This window comes from Spermophilus citellus, assembly GCF_964194105.1.
Source record: "Spermophilus citellus genome assembly, chromosome: 9".
In the NCBI taxonomy this organism is placed as follows: domain Eukaryota; kingdom Metazoa; phylum Chordata; class Mammalia; order Rodentia; family Sciuridae; genus Spermophilus; species Spermophilus citellus.
In genome coordinates, this window is record NC_138191.1 from 133,426,509 (window position 1) to 133,443,367 (window position 16,859).

The following is a 16,859-nucleotide window of genomic DNA, read 5'->3' on the forward strand; positions in this document are numbered from 1 at the left end:
TTGGAGTGAAAACTGAGGACTCTCCTTTCCTGTGCTGCTCACCAGCCTGAGTTTGGAGCAAAAACCTCTTTCTCCCCAGGTTTCCTTTCTCACCTTGACCGTGAGGCAATGATCCTGGCCACCAAGGTTGTGGTGACAATCTCATGAGGTAGGAGAAGCACTTGGGTCACTGAAGTAGTGTTATACAAAGGGTCAAGTTTTTAGTGAACTTAATTCTAAAGACTCATCAGTTGTTCCCCAGTTGAAGAGGCTGCCCCCTACTGGTGCCATCCCACCTGAGATCTGCCAGTCAGAAAGGAGACTGCCGAGAGGAAGGTGGGCCTTGGAGGTGGGCAATGCCCTGGAGGCCCCCTCCCCCAGGTTAGGTGGCCCTAGACAGTAGCATCCATAGGACACGTGGTGCTGTGCCTCCCCCATTTCTGTGTCAGGTGGGCCACAGGAGCAGGGTTCTGTAGAAAGACCCAGGGCCTGTGGCCTATAATGCATCCACATGGGTTCCTGGAATCTAGGAGTGGTCAGGCTTCCTGCATAAAACGTCACATCAAAGTGGCCCATTGTAAGTTATGTGGGGCCAGTTCTACTTCTGCTTCCACTTCTGGGAGAACTTTGGGACAAATGGCCACTCCCCTGAGCTTCTGTGTCTTTCTGCTGGAGCCACCGTGCTGGGCAGTGGTGTCCATTAAGGCCATTAAGGCTGTGCTGAGGACTAAAGCGGTTGTCCTTGCCCACATGGGCCATGAAGATCTGTCCAGGGTCAGGGAGCTGCTAGGGCCAGTTGCAGCTGGGACACAGGGACCCATTGGCATCTGCTGCCAGTTAGTGGCCGGGTACCTGAGTACTAGCCAGCACTGCCCTGCTCTGCCCTGCCAATCTAGCTTTCTCTCAGGCCTCTAGGGTAGGACCTTGGGCCCACTGCGGTGTTCAGCCCTTGGCCAGCATTCAGACCTGGCTCCTCTGACAGGATCCCAGTGTCCCCAGTGCACGAACCTCCCTTTTGGGTCCAGTGGGGGGGGTGCCTGACTTGGCTTGTTGGCCACAAGGGTTAGGGTTAGGGTTTTTTCTTGGCACCCCAAGCTTTTGGTACACAGGCAGATCAATAATGCTAAGCTTAGACGGGCCCTGGATCCTCTATCATAGAATCCAGGCAGCACTTTCGGACCATGATGTCCTTAGTTGCTGTCTCAGCCCTGTACTGCCCTTATTCCTGGCCCCGGGGCTAGGAGGAAGCAAGGGTGAGCGAGACGAGATACTGCCTCTCATTAGGGACATACAGCCTCTAGGGGAGATCCAACTAATATATAAGACATTAACCAGACAGGACTCTTTCACTCATTCAACACATTTTTTCTGAGTCCTTCCTACGTACAGTGAGTCATTAAAGGGAAACCTGAATAAAGAGGAGGACTGTGTAGGCAGAAGGGTCAGTACATGCAAAGGCCCTGCGCTTGGTACGTTTGAGAAATCATAAGGAAGAGGCAGGAGGCAAACTAATGCTACCCTCAGCCATGAATATCAGATGGAAGCAAGAGAGAAGTTAGACCTTAGCCCACGGTGCCTTGGTTAGCAGACTCCCTCTTCCCAGAGGGCACCATCAGTCCAACAGCCATAACTGAGCTTTGGACATCTTCACAAGAACTGTTTAGTACAGCTTTGAGGGACAAAACATGCAGGTAATTGGTGCACCTGGTACAGCTCATTTTTCTCCATCCCCAAGACACCTCAGGACCCTCCTGGGGCCCCACATTACAGTCAGGACAGAGCTATAGGGCTGAAGGCCTGTCCTCTACCCCATCTCCATCACCACCGTGTGAATTTGGAAATAGGACTTCACCTTGACTTTGGCTCTTCACCTATAAATGTGGGCTCTTGTTGGGATCTGCTTTGTAACGTCGAGGTGCAGATGATCAGCTGGTGAGCAGGAGGCCGTCACAGGTGCTAGGTGACTTCAGAGAGAGAGCACTTTGCTTTCATGGATGTCTAATACTTTACTACATCCGACGACTCTATTCTCAGTGACAGAATCCAGTGAGGTCTGGGAAGTTTTTTCGTTTGACGTTTGCATTGCAAATATTCCCCTTTTTCCCTTCCTAAAAAAATGGTGCTTTCATTTTTTTTTTAAATAACCAGTACTGCAAATACTTAAATGGAGTCAAATGCCATGGGTTGATGTGAAAAAAAGAAGTTTCTGTAAAGGGATTTTTTTTTTTTTTTTGAGTGCTGAGGAATCAAACCAGGGCCTTGGACGTCCACCGTGGTACAGCACGACTCTGAAGTTTCAGTGCTTGCTCAATGGCACCGAGGCAGGGGAAAGGGAGAATCCAGCAGAGGAGAAGGAGCTGGGCTGACGGTGGGGGGTGTTCGTATCAGAGGCTGGTGTCAGTTGATTCCTATGGAACAAAATTGACTCCTGATCCTGGCTTTGAATACCCTGAGGCTGTCACCTCATCATACTCTCTCTCTCTCTCTCTCACACACACACACATATATATATATATATTAATTAAAATGCACTTGAAATGACAGTGAGTATGACTCCTGTCACTGTTACCCCCATTATTTTGAAATCCCCCGTTAGTGAGGAGTGAAGTAAATTTAAAATCCTGGACCACGTGACCCCACCACTGATGGATACATCCCTCCTTCAGTATCACCACGGGGAGGGGTGAAGAATCTACTCCATCCCCAAAACAAATATCAATCTGTCACCCCGAACCCAAGAGACAGAGGAAGGGTTCTTGAGACTTGCTGAGAGACAGCAGCTTGCAGCTGTGTGGACTCCCGTGCACTCCGGGACTACCCAGTGGTCTCCCTGCCCTGGACACCCACCTCCCCCAGCTGGACAGAGCTTCATGCAACATAGAGGGGCCCCGATAGGTCAGAGGGCAGCTGTGGTGGCCTTTAAGGAGAGGTGGGACAGGCCTGAATTGGTATTCCGGCAGGTAACATCTGGCCCTTCCCTTTGGGGCTGGGTGTAGACCACTTGCCACCCCACAGCTCCAGGGTTCACTGAGGGGCTGGCAACTGTCTAGAAGCCCCCTCTTTGGCACCTACCAGGGACTTCCTGTGCCTTCAAAAGCCATTTAACCCACAGATACTTCAACATTTCCATTCCCTTGGAGTCACCCATAAGCTACACCATTCCACAGAGTTAACAAAGAAAAACAAAAAATAGCGCTGCCCCACCTCCTCCGAGGAACTCTGCTCCTTCCTGCGCTTCCAGAGAGGCGAGCTCTGCTGTGCGCACGGTGCTGATTACCTTCATCTATGTGGATTGTTTCCGTTTAAGCCTAATTACTGTACTGGAGGCCAACGCTTACGCTTCTCCTTAAAATGTGCCAAATTAACTTTGTTAGAAGTTGTCGTTAAGGCAGGAGAAAAAAATGTCAAGAACATTGTCTGGGGGTGGGATGGTCCTCATTGCACCCCTCATTTCCTGGGTGGTACAGGGCCAGAATTGGACATCACATGACCCGTTTTCTCCTTGCAGTAAGTCATTCCCAGCCTGCCTCCCTCTCGGGGTTGCCAGGAGGACCACCTGAGATGGGTCGTCTGTTCCCAGAGACTCCCTGATCTACCGTGTTCAAGGCTCTGGGCTCCAGGTGCAAAGCAAGAAGGCCACCGCTGTCCTGGTAGGCTTTCCTGACGGTCAGGACCGCAGAAGGTAGATAAGGAATGCATGAACAAAGAGCGTTTATTGAACTCTTACAGTACGCCAGGCACTGTGCGAAGCTCCTTTCAAATACGACCTCATTTGATCCCTGTAACGATGCTCCAAGGTCACTATCATGGTCCCTGTTTTTACCTGTGAGGAAACTGAGGCCTAGGCATGTTTGTCTCTGGTGCCATCAGGCTGGGGGTGGCAGCATAGGGGAACTGAAGGTCTGTGAGGAGCTCTGAGAACCACCGTGTGATCGGTGGGGACCACTGGCATCACCGGGCCCTCCCCAGGGGTGTTGTCATTGTAGTCATTTTCTATTGCCACAAGCTCAGTGACTTAGAGAACACACCGCTGCCGTCTCATGGGGTCTGTGGGTCAGGAGTCCAGCCACAGCTTTGCTGGGTGCTGCTCAAGGCCATCAAGGCCTTGGCCAGGCTTAGGTCTCGTCTAGCCACTAGACCTCACCCAAGCCCACCCAGGGGGTTGGCGGTGTTCATCTCTGCCCTGGCTCCTTGCTGGCGGTAGCCGGCCTGCGGTCTTCTCCTGCAGCCCTCCCGAGGCTGCCTCACGGCACGATGGCTCCCTCCTTCAAGGCCAGCCAGGAGGGCGTCTCTAGCCTTGATCTGCAGGCAATAGAGGGCGTTGGATGTGCTTCTGGGGGAGGGGTGAGGTCCTGCCACCTGTGCCGGATTCTGGGGGTTAGAAGTAAATCACAGGCCCCACTTATGCTCCAGGGGCAGGGGTCCCACAAAGCCATGCACACTGTGGTGGCCATCAGGGGTCTGCCCACCACATTCTCTAACTCCATTTGTGGCTCTTTCTGTCCTTGCGACCTATTTTCCTGCCGACAACTTTCAACCTGCAGAGAAGGTCAGGATGGTGGCAGGTTTCTGACACCTCCCTTGCTCCCCCCGGGACTGTGATGACCTGCCATCCAGGCTTAGCACAGTCATGGTGTGTCTGTGGTCACTTGTGGCTGACACACTGTGATGTGCTCCTTTTGTGTGGTGGCCGCGCTGCACTGGGCACTGACAGTCATGACCGTGTCCCCACTGCGTCCAGGGCAGGTCAACAGAGAGGAGAGGGACGTCCCTGATGTCATGGGTGGCTTTACTCCCTGTAGTTGTGGGGACCACCCTGTAGCAAGGACAGGCAGGCAGAGGGACAGCATGTGAGGGTGAAGGCCTGGGGGCCACCCGAGGGCACAGGAATGCTGGGGTGTAGGGGGGGGGATGAAGCATCAACCAGTGGACCCACCTGGCCAGGAAGATGGGCGGGAGCAGGCTGTGGCCTCCCACAGGTGGCTGTGTTTGGGGCCCAGGCTGCCTGTGGGTGGCAGCCAGGTGGACAGACGAAACCCTGAGTCTTTAGACAGCTGCCGATTCATCTTTATGTCCCGGAACTTGTCATTGTGTCGCTTGGACTTGGGAATCTTTCTAGAATATATTAGGTGCTTCCCTTGCTTCTTAGAACAGACTAAATAGCCAGGTGCTGTGACTGTGCCTGTCATCCAGCCACTCAGGTGGCATCACAGAGGATCACAAGTTCAAGGCTAACCTGTCTCAAAGTAAAAAGTAAAAAGGGCCGGGTGTGGTGGTGCATACTTGTAATCCCAGCGGCTCAGAAGGCTGAGGCAGGAGGATCACAAGTTTGAGGCCAGCCTCAGCAACTTAGTGAGACCCTATCTTAAAATAAAAAATAAAAAGGGCTGGGATGTGGCTCAGCGGCTAGGGGCCTCTGGATTCAATCCCTAATGCTGCAAAAAAATAAAATAAAACTAAACCCAATTTCACCCGTTAGTGCTGTTCATTGGAACAGGGGCCGCTGTGCTACAGTGTGAGACCAGCGAAGGCCCCAGCCTCAGACATGGGGTGAGGGACCACCTCTGCTGTCGACCTCTCATTTGTCTCCCCTTAACCTTGTCAGTGAATCTGATTTCTGCAAATCTCTTCTTCCTTCTGATTTGCTGCTCCTGAATTACGTAGGGTCCGAAGCTCCCACCTCCTGTTGGGTTGGCGTCGTGATGAGGTGCCAGCCGTTTCCATGGACCTCAGAGGCTGGCTTGCCCCTGCCCGGGTTCCAGAGTAAGAGATGGGTCATTGGGAGACAAAGCACTGCTTTGATGCCTTTTGTTTAACGTTAGGTGTGGTGTTTACTTGATGTTGAATTTCAGCTGACTGAGGTTGGGAGCAGGCAGTGTGTTTATCCAAGGAGAGGATCTTTTAAAAGAATGGCAAGATGCTGACAGACCCCAGTGTGGGGGTAACAGCCCATTCTGAGGAAGGGCGGGAACAGGGATCGGGCAGCCAGGAGGCCTGGTTCTCACCCGCCCGGGCCTGCTCTAGTTACAGTATCTAATGACTTTGCTCATGACTCGGGGAATGTGTTCATTTCCTGTGGCCACTGTAACAAATGACCACAAAGTGGGTATCTTAAAACAACAGACATCTATTCTCTCACAGTTCTGGAGACCAGAAGTCCAAAATCCAGCAGGGCTCTACCTCCTCTGGAGGCTGCTCTGAGGCAGGGAGTCAGGCCCCGGGGACACCCAGGAGCGGGAGGGCCGGAATCTGAGGGAGCTGGGAGCCCAGGCCTGTGGCCTCTTCCACTGCCCAACCCCACCCAGTCTCCGCAAGTGAGCTGGTTTGTGGCTGAGATTTAAAAATTAGAGCTTCATTCTTGCAGTTTAAACAGAAAATATATTCTGGCCAGACGTGGTGGCACAACCTGGGAGACTGAGGCAGGGGGATGGCAAGTTTGCCGTCAGCCTGGGCAAGTTAGTGAGACCCTGTCTCAAAAGGAAAAATCAAAAGGGCTAGGGGCTGGCTCAGTGGTAGAGTGTGCCTGGACTCAACCCCCAGTACGAAAGAGAAGAAGGTCGGAAAGAAGGAAACGTATTCTACACCCAAATGCCAAATCCCCCAAGAGGGCGAGAATCCTGCTCCCCCACGGTACCTGGAGGCAGGGTTTGCTGCGTGAACCTGGGGCCCTGCAAGGGGGAGGACACCGAATACTTGGAGGTGGAGGTGGAGTCAGCTTGTGGGGACGGAACAGGGGAAAGTGCTTGGTGGTTGACCGTGTCTCTCCTTCATGAGTTCCCTGGGCCGTTCCCCTTTGGACATGGGGTCCTGACACCCCATATAACGTCAGCAGCTGGAGCCCGTCTGTTTGGATGTAGGAGGTGGTTTCTTCCTTAGCTGCGACCCTGCGTGGTGGATTCTCATCTGCGTGGCTCCTGTGTCTTCCACTCTCCCACTTCCTAGGTCACCAGTTAACCTTCACCGAGCTCTAGGGCCCAGTCTGGGCTACGGGAACTCCTCTTCGCCTGGTGACCCTCCTGTGGTGTGGCACCTGCAGGGTGACAAAACCTTCCCCATCCAGCCCCTGGGGGGAGGTTGCTTTCCTTTGCCTTTGTTCCTGGATCTCCTTTATTTTGGGGTGCTGGGGATCAGCCCCAGGACCTCCCACACTCTAGTACCGCTCTCCACCCCGCCTGCTCCTGTGTGTTCTTCAGATTTAGTCTCAGCACCATCTCATCAGTCTTCCTCTACGTCATGTAGACAATGTATGCTTTGTCGTCACGGTGATGTTGTGTGCCCAGATGTCACATTTCATATCCTTCTGTTGATGTTGGCAGGGCAGTAGACGCCCTGAAGAATGGCCAGAGTGTGTGCTGTTGCACAGATCAGCCCCTGTCCACCTGGCGCTGGCCCTGTCTCTGGGACTGGGGAGCCGGGGAAAGAGGACGGTGGTGGGACACCTGAGTGGGTTGTCCACGCTGGCTGCAGATAAAAGAGTCTGGGGAGAGAGGCCAGAACCCCCTGGTACAGAGAGGCGAGAGGGTGGGGCAGCAGAATCGATGCCAACAGGGTGAATGGAAAAGTGGACGGTAGGTCCCGCTGTCACCGCGGGTGTGGTGCAGGTCAGCCCGGGCAGCTCAGGGAGGCTGTCCCGGAGCAGAGTGAGTGCAGGCCGGTGGGCAGGGCGCTTTGTGGAGGTGGCTCTCCTTCCTGTCCCCCGCCGCAGAGGCGAGCAGTGGTCCAGATGGATCGGTCTTGATTTGAGCAGCCGTGTGCGTGCCAGCGCCGTGGCTTCCAAGCCCCTGGGGAGCAGGTTCTGTTTCCATCCTGCAGCAACGGCTCTGCCCGTGGTCCTCAGCCTCCCCCATTGTCCCCATCCAAAAGGCAGCATTGGGCTGCTCTCCTGAGGCTTGGTGGAGAGCTGGAGTATCCCCAACACACACACTCCCCCACACACACTCCCCACACACACACCCACACCCACACACACCCACACACACACACTCCCCACACACACACCCCAACACACACACCCCAACACACACACTCCCCAACACACACTCCCAACACATACACACACTCCCCCCACACACACCCCAACACACACACTCCCACCCCACATACCCCCCAACACACACACTCCCACCCCACATACCCCCCAACACACACACTCCCACCCCACACACACCCCAACACACACACTCCCACCCCACACACACCCCAACACACACACTCCTGCCCCACACACACTCCCCTACACACACACTCCTACCCCACACACACTCCCCTACACACACACTCCTACCCCACACACACACCCCAATACACACACCCCAACACACACACTCCCCCACACACACACTCCCAACACATACACACTCCCCACACATACACACACTCCCCCCCCACACACCCCAACACACACACTCCCACCCCACACACCCCCCAACACACACACTCCCACCACACACACACACCAACACACACACTCCTACCCCACACACACCCCAACACACACACTCCCACCCCACACACACCCCAACACACACACTCCTATCCCACACACACTCCCCCACACACACACTCCTCCACACACACCCCAACACACACACTCCTATCCCACACACACCCCAACACACACACTCCTATCCCACACACACTCCTCCACACACACCCCAACACACACACTCCTCCACACACACCCCAACACACACACTCCGGGGAAGGCCTTGGCCTCAGGGCGCTGCGGTGACAACAGATGAGGCCTATTTCCCAGGACGTGGGGTGGGTGTATGATATGCTCCCCTTGTTTCTATTTTTTTCTGATGTCTTTTTAGAATTGTAAAATAAGTAATATGCGGGTGAAAACAGTCCACAGACAGATGAAGTTGATGGGCTGGGCCCATTTCTGTCTCCCATCCCCAGTCTCGGCCGCTGTCACCTCCGATCCTCCCACCACCTCGTGGGGGTAGTTTTCTGTTGACTATTGGCTGAGCTCTGTGGCAGCCCAGGGCACGGGTGTGACATGGTCCTTACATTTGTGGAGCCTGGGTCTCAGTAGTACCCAGGTCAGGACCCAGGTTCCTTGTGTCAGGGGCCTGCTGTCCCCCAGACAGGCTGCAGCATCTCTGCCCAGATCTGTGCTCAGGGGGCTTACGAGGCTGCGGTGACTCCGAGAATCCTGTGTCTCACTGTCCCCCTGCCCCTGTGGCTTGCCCCTACGGTCCTGGGAGGAGTCCAAGTTCAGGCCTCAGCCTTTCCTCAGGGCTGTGCCGGTGTCTGACGTGAAGGTGGACACAGCTCCACACCCATGACAGCGTGTCCCTCTGGTCTGGCAGGGCAGGAGGCAGGAAGATTGCTGTAGTGGGTGAGGCTTGGACTTAATCAGGCGAGACAAAGAATGTGAAAGTCCCATGTCACCTGTAAAGCACCTGCCAGGGTGAGGTCGCAAACTGTCCTCTCTTGTCATCTCTCTTTTTCTGAGGCCTCACTGTGGGACCTTGAGGGCTACAGTGGCAGGGGGGAGGTTGTGAGGCTCTGGAACCCTCCACAGGGCTGAGCCAGTCGGGATCACCCTGGCTGGACACCTACTCCAGGCTGGGGCCATTCCCAGAGGCCCCTCCAGAAATGCTGACCCCCTGAAGCCTGGCCTTATCATAGACAGAGGCCGTCTTGGCTGAGGGTCATATCAGTGACTACAGGTGACCATTTGCCTAGGACCACCAAAGAGGAGAGAAGGGTTTTCAGGCACTGGAGCTGCCTCTCAACGGCAGAGCTGCTGACCCTTGGCCACGGGCAGGACCTGTACACTGCAGGATGCGAGCAGCACCCCTGGCCTCCACCCGCCAGGTGCAGTGGTGCCCGACCCAGGTGACAACCAGACACATCTCCAGGTGCTGCCAAAGGCCCCTGGAGGCCAAAATCATCCTCATTGAGTAGCGGGTCGGAGGCTCCAACAGCGGCCTTCTGTGGCCGGGCTCCAGCATCCTGAGCAGCCGCTCAGAGCAGTTCCCTTTGTTCCTTTCTCAAAAGGCTGACCTCATCGGGCTTGGTCCTGGGTTTTGCTGACTCACCAGCACTAACCACAGGCAGCCTTGCGATGTTGGGGGATCCCAGATGACTTACCATGGGACTTGGTATGCAAATCCAGAAGATTCTTTTTTTTTTTTTTTTTAACTAAATTGGAGACAGAAATCCTCTACTTCCTTTTTAGCTAAGGGCATGCCGCGCCTGCTCTCAGGAACACCTTTGCGGTGCCGTCTTCTTGACACCAGACGTTTCCCTCTTGCGAGTTTGGGCCTTTGCTCCGTGACCAGTGGCTGATCTGAGAGCCGGGGCAGGCTGAGGTTGGCTAGTGGTTGAGGGATTTTCTTAAGGCCTCTGACCTGGAACTAGCAGAAAAAAACAAAGTTCTGCCTATTGATGGCAAGGAGGAGTCTGGTCCCAGCCACTGCCCAGGGTCCCAGCCCACTGCTGAGCACTGGGTCCCTAGGGCAAGGGCTTGTGTGTTCGCCTGTCCTCTTGGGACAACAGCCCAAGTTCTGGCTTTGAGCTGGGGCTTTGCAAAACCCAGTGTTGCTCTGAAGGTGGACACACCCTGAGGTTCAGTTGAAGACCTGCCTGGTCACAGCGGGCAGCAAGCAGCTTCCTGTCCCCAGGGAGCAAGGAGGTCAGCTCATCTGAATTCCATGGCGGCTCCTCTCTCGTGCCTCTTTCTCTGCCTCTCTGCCTCCTTAGGAAAACAGGTTTCCTCATTGGGCTTTGAGCCGAGCTCCCACCCTGCACTGGAAAATCCTAATTATTGAGAGATGTCAGGGTGCCCTCACTGTCCCTATTCAGCTGTGGCACCCAGAGGAGAGGCTTCTTGGCTCAGAAGCACGCAATTGGACTTGAGCAGCCATTGGCCTGGAAGTCAGATGCCAGGCTGGCCCCGCCTCAGGCATGGACAGTGTCTGTGACCTTCCTCCCAGACAGGGCTGTGTGTTCAGATGCTCCCATCAACTTGGGCCAGAGGGTGAAGGGGAAGAGAAGTAAAATCTGCCCGTCAGGGATGGCAGGATGGTACGGGTGGCGTTGCTAGGCCCTGTGCCCCCGGCCCCTGGTTAATGCGCCAGGCCGGGTCCTCCTTTTACAAGCCAGAGCTCGGGGGGTGCCAGGCTCAACTGGAACTTGGGCTTTGCTCTCCAGGGCCGCTCTTCCTGCCTTTACCTGCCCACGGCCTGGAGAGCTCAGAGTCTGCCAGATTCCTCTGTCGGGTAGCCAGTCTGCTGCCTGCCAGAGTGAAGCTGCTTTCCCAAAATAGTCACCCAGAGGGAAAGAGCAGCCCTGGCCCTGACAGTCACTGCTCAGCGGCTCCTGGCCCCACCCGGCCTCACCTCCACCATCAGCCCCAGGGCACTGCCGTCAGGCATGGGGCTGGATTTTTCCTCTCTCCCCTCCCTTCTCCCTCTCCCTTTGTTCTTTCTCTCTATGAGCTTTGGGTTTAAACCCAGATGACTCAGAAGAGAGATGTTCCAGAGCCTGCTTCGCTGAGGGGCAGGTCACAGGGTGGGAGCAGGAGGAGGGGACAGGTGCTGGCAGCCAGCCCAGCCCCCTGCAGCTGTGCCAGGCTGTGAGGAAGCAGCCAGCCGAGCAGGTCAGACAGGTGGAGCCAGCCTGCCCGGCTGCCGTCCCCAGCCCCTGTCCCCAGCCTCCGTGGGCCCTCCTTCGGCCCACAAAGCAAGTGACCTGCCCTTTTCTTTTTTCTGCTGCTTTCGTTCAATGGCACCTTCGGGGAACACTCCCATCGTGAGAAAACGCCTTTGGAACGGGGCGTTCACGAATTTGCTTGGAGAGGAATGTGTCGTGTTCGTGTGTAGAAATGTGGCCTTGGTGATCCTTGGTGTCCCGAGAGCATTTCTGATTTTCAGGTCCTTGGTTCTGAAAGGCAAATCTCTTCATGCTTAAGGGCACATTGAGGTTCAGAAACCAGGAGGGTTTGTGAGTGCGGCTGAGAGCCAGGGAGGACTCCATTGCTGTGATGTGGGCTTCTCCTTCCAGAGGGGGATTGGGGTGAGCAAGCCTCGGCTCAGCCTCCCCACGTGGCTTTTCTGGGTGCTTCTCTCAGTTTCTACTCAGGGAAACACGGGAGTGCTGGGCTTCCTCTGAGACTCACTGGGTCTGCTCTCCACTTTAAAGTTTTGCAATCTCTCCTGTGGAGGCTGGACTGAGAGCCCAGGGTCCGGCATTCTCGCCCCACCACGTCTGTTCCCCTAGACAGTCTTGGGGGGGGGGGGTTCTGGTCTGTTCTGGTGGAGCATAAGCTCACGGTGTCCCACCCAAGATGAGGACTCTTTTCCTAGTTGGTGTCATTGGAAGCGTATTCACCATCTTGCGTTGACCCAGCTGTGCCCTCTCCTCTCTGCCACTGTCATGGAACGTCACCCAATCTTGTTGAGCCCAGAGGCTCAGGCCCCCGTGACCCACAGTGCTCAGAGGCTTTCCTGAAACATCCCTCGCGTGGTGTACGCTGCAGGGAGAGGACAGGGAAGCTGGGTTGGCTGCTAAGTGAACCCTCTGTGACGAGGCGTTATTGGTTATGAGATTTGCCTTTGTATTTTTTAATTCCAGGGCAATTTCTGAGGCTCAAACGGCTTAGATCATGGGATAGACCAATAAAGTTTCCTTCAGGCACAAGTAAAAGAAAATCTCACTCAAAATGACTTAATTCATCAGAACGTTCTTTTTTCAGTGCTGGGGATGGAACTCTGGTCCTTGCAAATGTAGGCATGCATTTCAGCACTGAGCGACGTCCCCAGCCCCTGAACATTAATTTTATAAAACAAGAAGTCTGGAAGTGGGCAGCTTCACAGTGGGTTACACCCCGAGGCCCACGAACATCAGGATTGGGGCTCTCTGCTTCTGTTCTGCCAGGCTCAGCCTGCTGGCTTCACATCCTGCCAGCTCCCTCCCCTCAGGCTCTTCCAGGGGTCTCTTGTTAGGAGTGGGGGGACAACTTTCCCACAGGCCAAAGGCTTTCCCGCCTACCTCATTGGCCAGCATCAGGTCTCCTGCCCAGCTCCAGACCAACGAGTGGCAGGGGAATGGGTTAGCGATGGGTTAGCTACGGCTTCTGGAGGCACCTGGGGAGAAAGACGAGATCCTGGAGCAAATCCATCTATGAGCAGGGAGAAGACAGGGCGTGGGTCAGGGGCCAGCACCCAGAGCATCTCTACTTGGGAAAATTAGATTTATTTAAAGTTCCAACTGTGGGCAATATGGTAACTCTCCCTCCCCAGACACACACACACACACACACACACACACACACACACACATCGCCCTCCTTTTTATGAAATTATTAATGCAAAGTTTTAGACTTTTGCTTCCCAGGAAGATCCTTCTTCCCAGGAGGCATCTGAGCTGCTGATTTTCAAGTAGTTGAGCTTTTTTTTTTTTTTTTTTTTTGGTCTTTTCTTCTTTTTATTTCTTTTTTTCTTTCTTTCTTTCTTTTTTTTTTCTGAACCTCAATAGAGTCCTAAATACTAAGAGGTGCTAGAGTGAGTCTCCCAGCTCTGCAGAAGGCAGAGGCCACGGGCTTCTGGCCAGCAGCCCCAAAGCGCCAGCAAGCCTGTCGGCCGCTCACCCAGGGATGCTGTGGGGATCGGCCGTGGCCCACATCACCTGCTCCCTGCAGCACGCTCTTCTCCTGGGCAGCCCAGCTGGCTCCTGAAACTTAGGGGTGAGGGGTAACAAGGGTGGTGGCCCCCACTGGGAAAGCCGGTGCTGGGAGACCCAGGCCCAGTGGGCACTTCAGAGGCTCAGAACTTTCAAGTCAAGGCTGGGCACAGTGGCCAGTGCCTGTAATCCCAGCAGCTCAGGAGGCTGGGGCAAGAGGACGGCAAGTTCAAGGCCAGGGTGGGCAACTTAATGGGACAGTTTCTCAAAATAAAAAAATCAAAAGAGCTTGGGATGTAGTTCCCTGGGAGAGCACCCCTGGGTTTGATCCCTAGTACTGTAAAATAAAAATAAAAAACAACCCCCACAGGCTGGGGACATAGCTCAGTTGGTGGAGTGCTTGCCTTGCAAGCACAAGGCTCTGGGTTCAGACCCAGCACAAAAAAAAATAAATAAAAATAAAACAAAACCCCAAAAACCCAAGGAGGTGCCACACTCAAGGAGGCAGACTTCCTGACCTGGACAGAAGTCAGCGAGGCTGTGACAGGGTCTCAGAAGCTCCCTGCAGCCACAGTCACCTTCCTGCCCGGGGACAGGTTTTCCAGAGGAGCTCTATGCAAGGGGCTACAGAATTCCTTCAAATGTCCCTGTGAAGCACAAGAAGATCTCAGCTCAGCTGAGCCTCCCAGGCCCCTCTTAGAGCCTGCTGGGAGTTGGGGTCAAAGCCAGGGCCATCCTCAGCACGTCCTTTCTCCAGACCTGACTTGGCTTGACCCGCTGGTTCCCAGGGTGACCTGCCTTGCAGAGTGTGGGAGGGCTTTGCTATTGGAGGTCTTTTAAGAGAGGTCCCAGCCCTGCCTTGCCGGGTGTCTTCCACAGTGTGGCCTTTCCTCCAGAGCCACCTGCTGTGGCCTTTGGCTGTGCCGCGCTGCCCTTGAACCTCTCCTTAGCGGGCACTGCAGCCATCTCTGTGCTCACATGGGCTGGGATCAGAGGGACACCTGAGTTTGGTTTTCTCATGCAGACTGTGCCATTGGGCTGTGCCTTTGGGCCTGGGTGACCTCCATGGGAGGCCACTCAACACAGGAGCTTCTGGGGACATAATCGCATGTTCGCCATCTGTTCTGCGTCCTTGTTGCATTAGGTGCTGCTGGAAGACATGTGAGTAGAGGGTGAGGAGGTGACCCCACGTGCTCCCAATCTGACGCCCACGGTTTGAGCAGAAGCGAGGGTTGCGGCACAGGGGACAGTTGGGGACAGCTCAAGGAGTGCGTGAGCAGGGTGCAGCTCCCAGGTGTCTCAGTGCCCCGTGCGATAGCTGGTGGGACTCAGAGGACAGCTCTGGAAGATCCGTCCACCCCCCAGGGCTCCCTTGCTCCCGAAATAGAGCAGGTCCTCCTGGGGCCACAGGCCCTCCCTCCAGCCTGTCCCCTCCTCCTTGGTCACTTTGCCACCACGGTGTCAGCAGGTTGAGCCCCTCACGCTGTCAGCCCCAGTCCCTCTGCCAGCCCCACTTTCCCCCGAGGCGTGTGACCTGCCATCACCCTGGGGACCCCTCCCCGCTGCAGGCCTTCCCACGGCCGCTTTCTCGTCCCCTGACTGTGGACAGCTGGCTCCCCGAGGCCCAGGGCATCGGCTGTCTTCCCGTTGAACCTGAGTGTCCAAGAGCCGGGGGCAGAGCAGGGGCTCCTTCGTTCTCGGGAACCCCAGCGTCCAAGAGCACCGTGACCGCAGTCAACTTTTCTGTAGCGTGAAGGAGAGGACACTGCCCTGGTGACGGTGGCAGCCCTGTTAGGAGGAGGAGGAGAAGACAACCCCAGGCTCCCAGCTGAGCTCCAGGCCTTCCCAGTGTCCATGTCGAGGCGCGGAAGCCGCCTGGTGGCCAGGCTGGAGCGCTCCAGGGGAAGAAGCCTGTGATTTCATCTGAGTGTGTTCACTTGGACCCTGGCTGCAGATTCCAGAAAGTTCCACTAGGTCAAAGACGTCAGCTGACGTGGCCTTTCAGACTTGAGGAGACACACTCGGACCGACGTCCTGACCGGGACCCACCTTTGCCTTGATTCCTGGCCTCCTCTCTGTGACTCCGAACGGTCCTCTCCATCCCAGGGCCCTGGACTCAGGGGCAGGAGGAAGGAGCGCCCTCCCGACCCCCTGGTGCCTGGGGCAGCAGACATGGTGGTCAGACACCTTCCCGGGTCAGCGCCTTGAGGCAGAAGCGGGCTCTGTTTGGGAACCGGGTGGGGGCCCTGCTGAGCCTGGGATCGGCTGGGGCCTCCCGAGGTGCCTTTGGCCTTTCTGGACCAGGCTTTCCCTTGGGACTGATTCTGAGCTGAGGTGGGTCGAGGACTTGGCCTTGCCCTTGGTGGTTGGTGTCTGCTCGAGTCATTGCTGGGGGTTAGGAGGCCCTATCCCTGAGACATGGGCCCTGCCACCATCCCCATCGCCCCGGCTCCCCCTGCAGGGCTGGGCCTGTGTGGTGAGAGGCCGGAGCCCACCCTGCCACCTCTCCACCTCTAGCTCTGGGTGGGCCAGCATCCTGCATCCACAGGTCCCCCTGGTCACCAGTCCATAGCTTCCATGTGGCCTCTGTTTTCAGCATTCAGGGTCCTGCACCTGGGAGTCCAGAGAGGGAGAACCCAGCCGATGCCCTGGGTTCCCGCTTGTCCATGTTTACTGGGGGCAGGTGACTGGGTATGGGCCGAATCAGACCCTCTGGGTGTGGGGCTAGGGCTGCGTTTCCAAGGCTTCTGGGCAGTGACGCTGACAGCTCCGCTCCAGGCGAGAAACACACTCTGTGGGAATTTGCCTCTGGGATAGAATTTGACCTACTGGGGCGTTTCCCCCCATGCTGAGGTCACGATTAGGTCCAGCCTGGCCGGCTTTTCAACCCAAATCTTCTGGCTTCACCATTTGGGGAGGAAGATGAAAGGAAGAGTCAACTCCCACACGACCCACACTTACGTCCTGTGTCCTTCTGAACGTGTGCAGGAGTCTCCAAGGGGCTTTCTCCTCTTGGGTAGCCAGGCCACCGGCTCTCTTGAGCCCGCTTTTAGCTGCACCACCTTGCTGGAAATTCAGGGTGGGAGTCCCATGCTGACAGGGGTCACCTTGGACTTCCTAAGAACACCCCACCACGCCCACGTCACGCAGAGAGCAACCGTCCCATCAGTGGTCTGCAGCCAAGGCAATTAGTCAAATGACTTTTTTTTTTTTTTCTTGCAGCACTGGGGACGGAACCCAGGGCC

At 55.6% G+C, this 16,859-nt stretch overlaps 1 protein-coding gene across 9 annotated transcripts in view; it reads left to right on the top strand.

Annotated features, from left to right (window-relative positions):
- LOC308656718 (uncharacterized protein) overlaps nucleotides 1-16,859 on the top strand; it is a 42,344-nt gene that overhangs the window by 23,445 nt on the left and 2,040 nt on the right. For 5 of the 9 annotated variants that reach the window (XR_014023779.1, XR_014023780.1, XR_014023781.1 and 2 more), the window contains one exon: nucleotides 80-148. The exons of 1 other annotated variant lie outside the window; for it this stretch is intronic. The gene's annotated coding sequence lies outside the window, so the exon portion shown is untranslated. Of the gene's footprint in view, nucleotides 1-79; nucleotides 149-3,487; nucleotides 3,662-16,859 lie in introns of all 9 variants that reach the window. 3 more of the 9 variants (XR_014023782.1, XR_014023783.1, XR_014023784.1) reach the window with 3 other exon arrangements.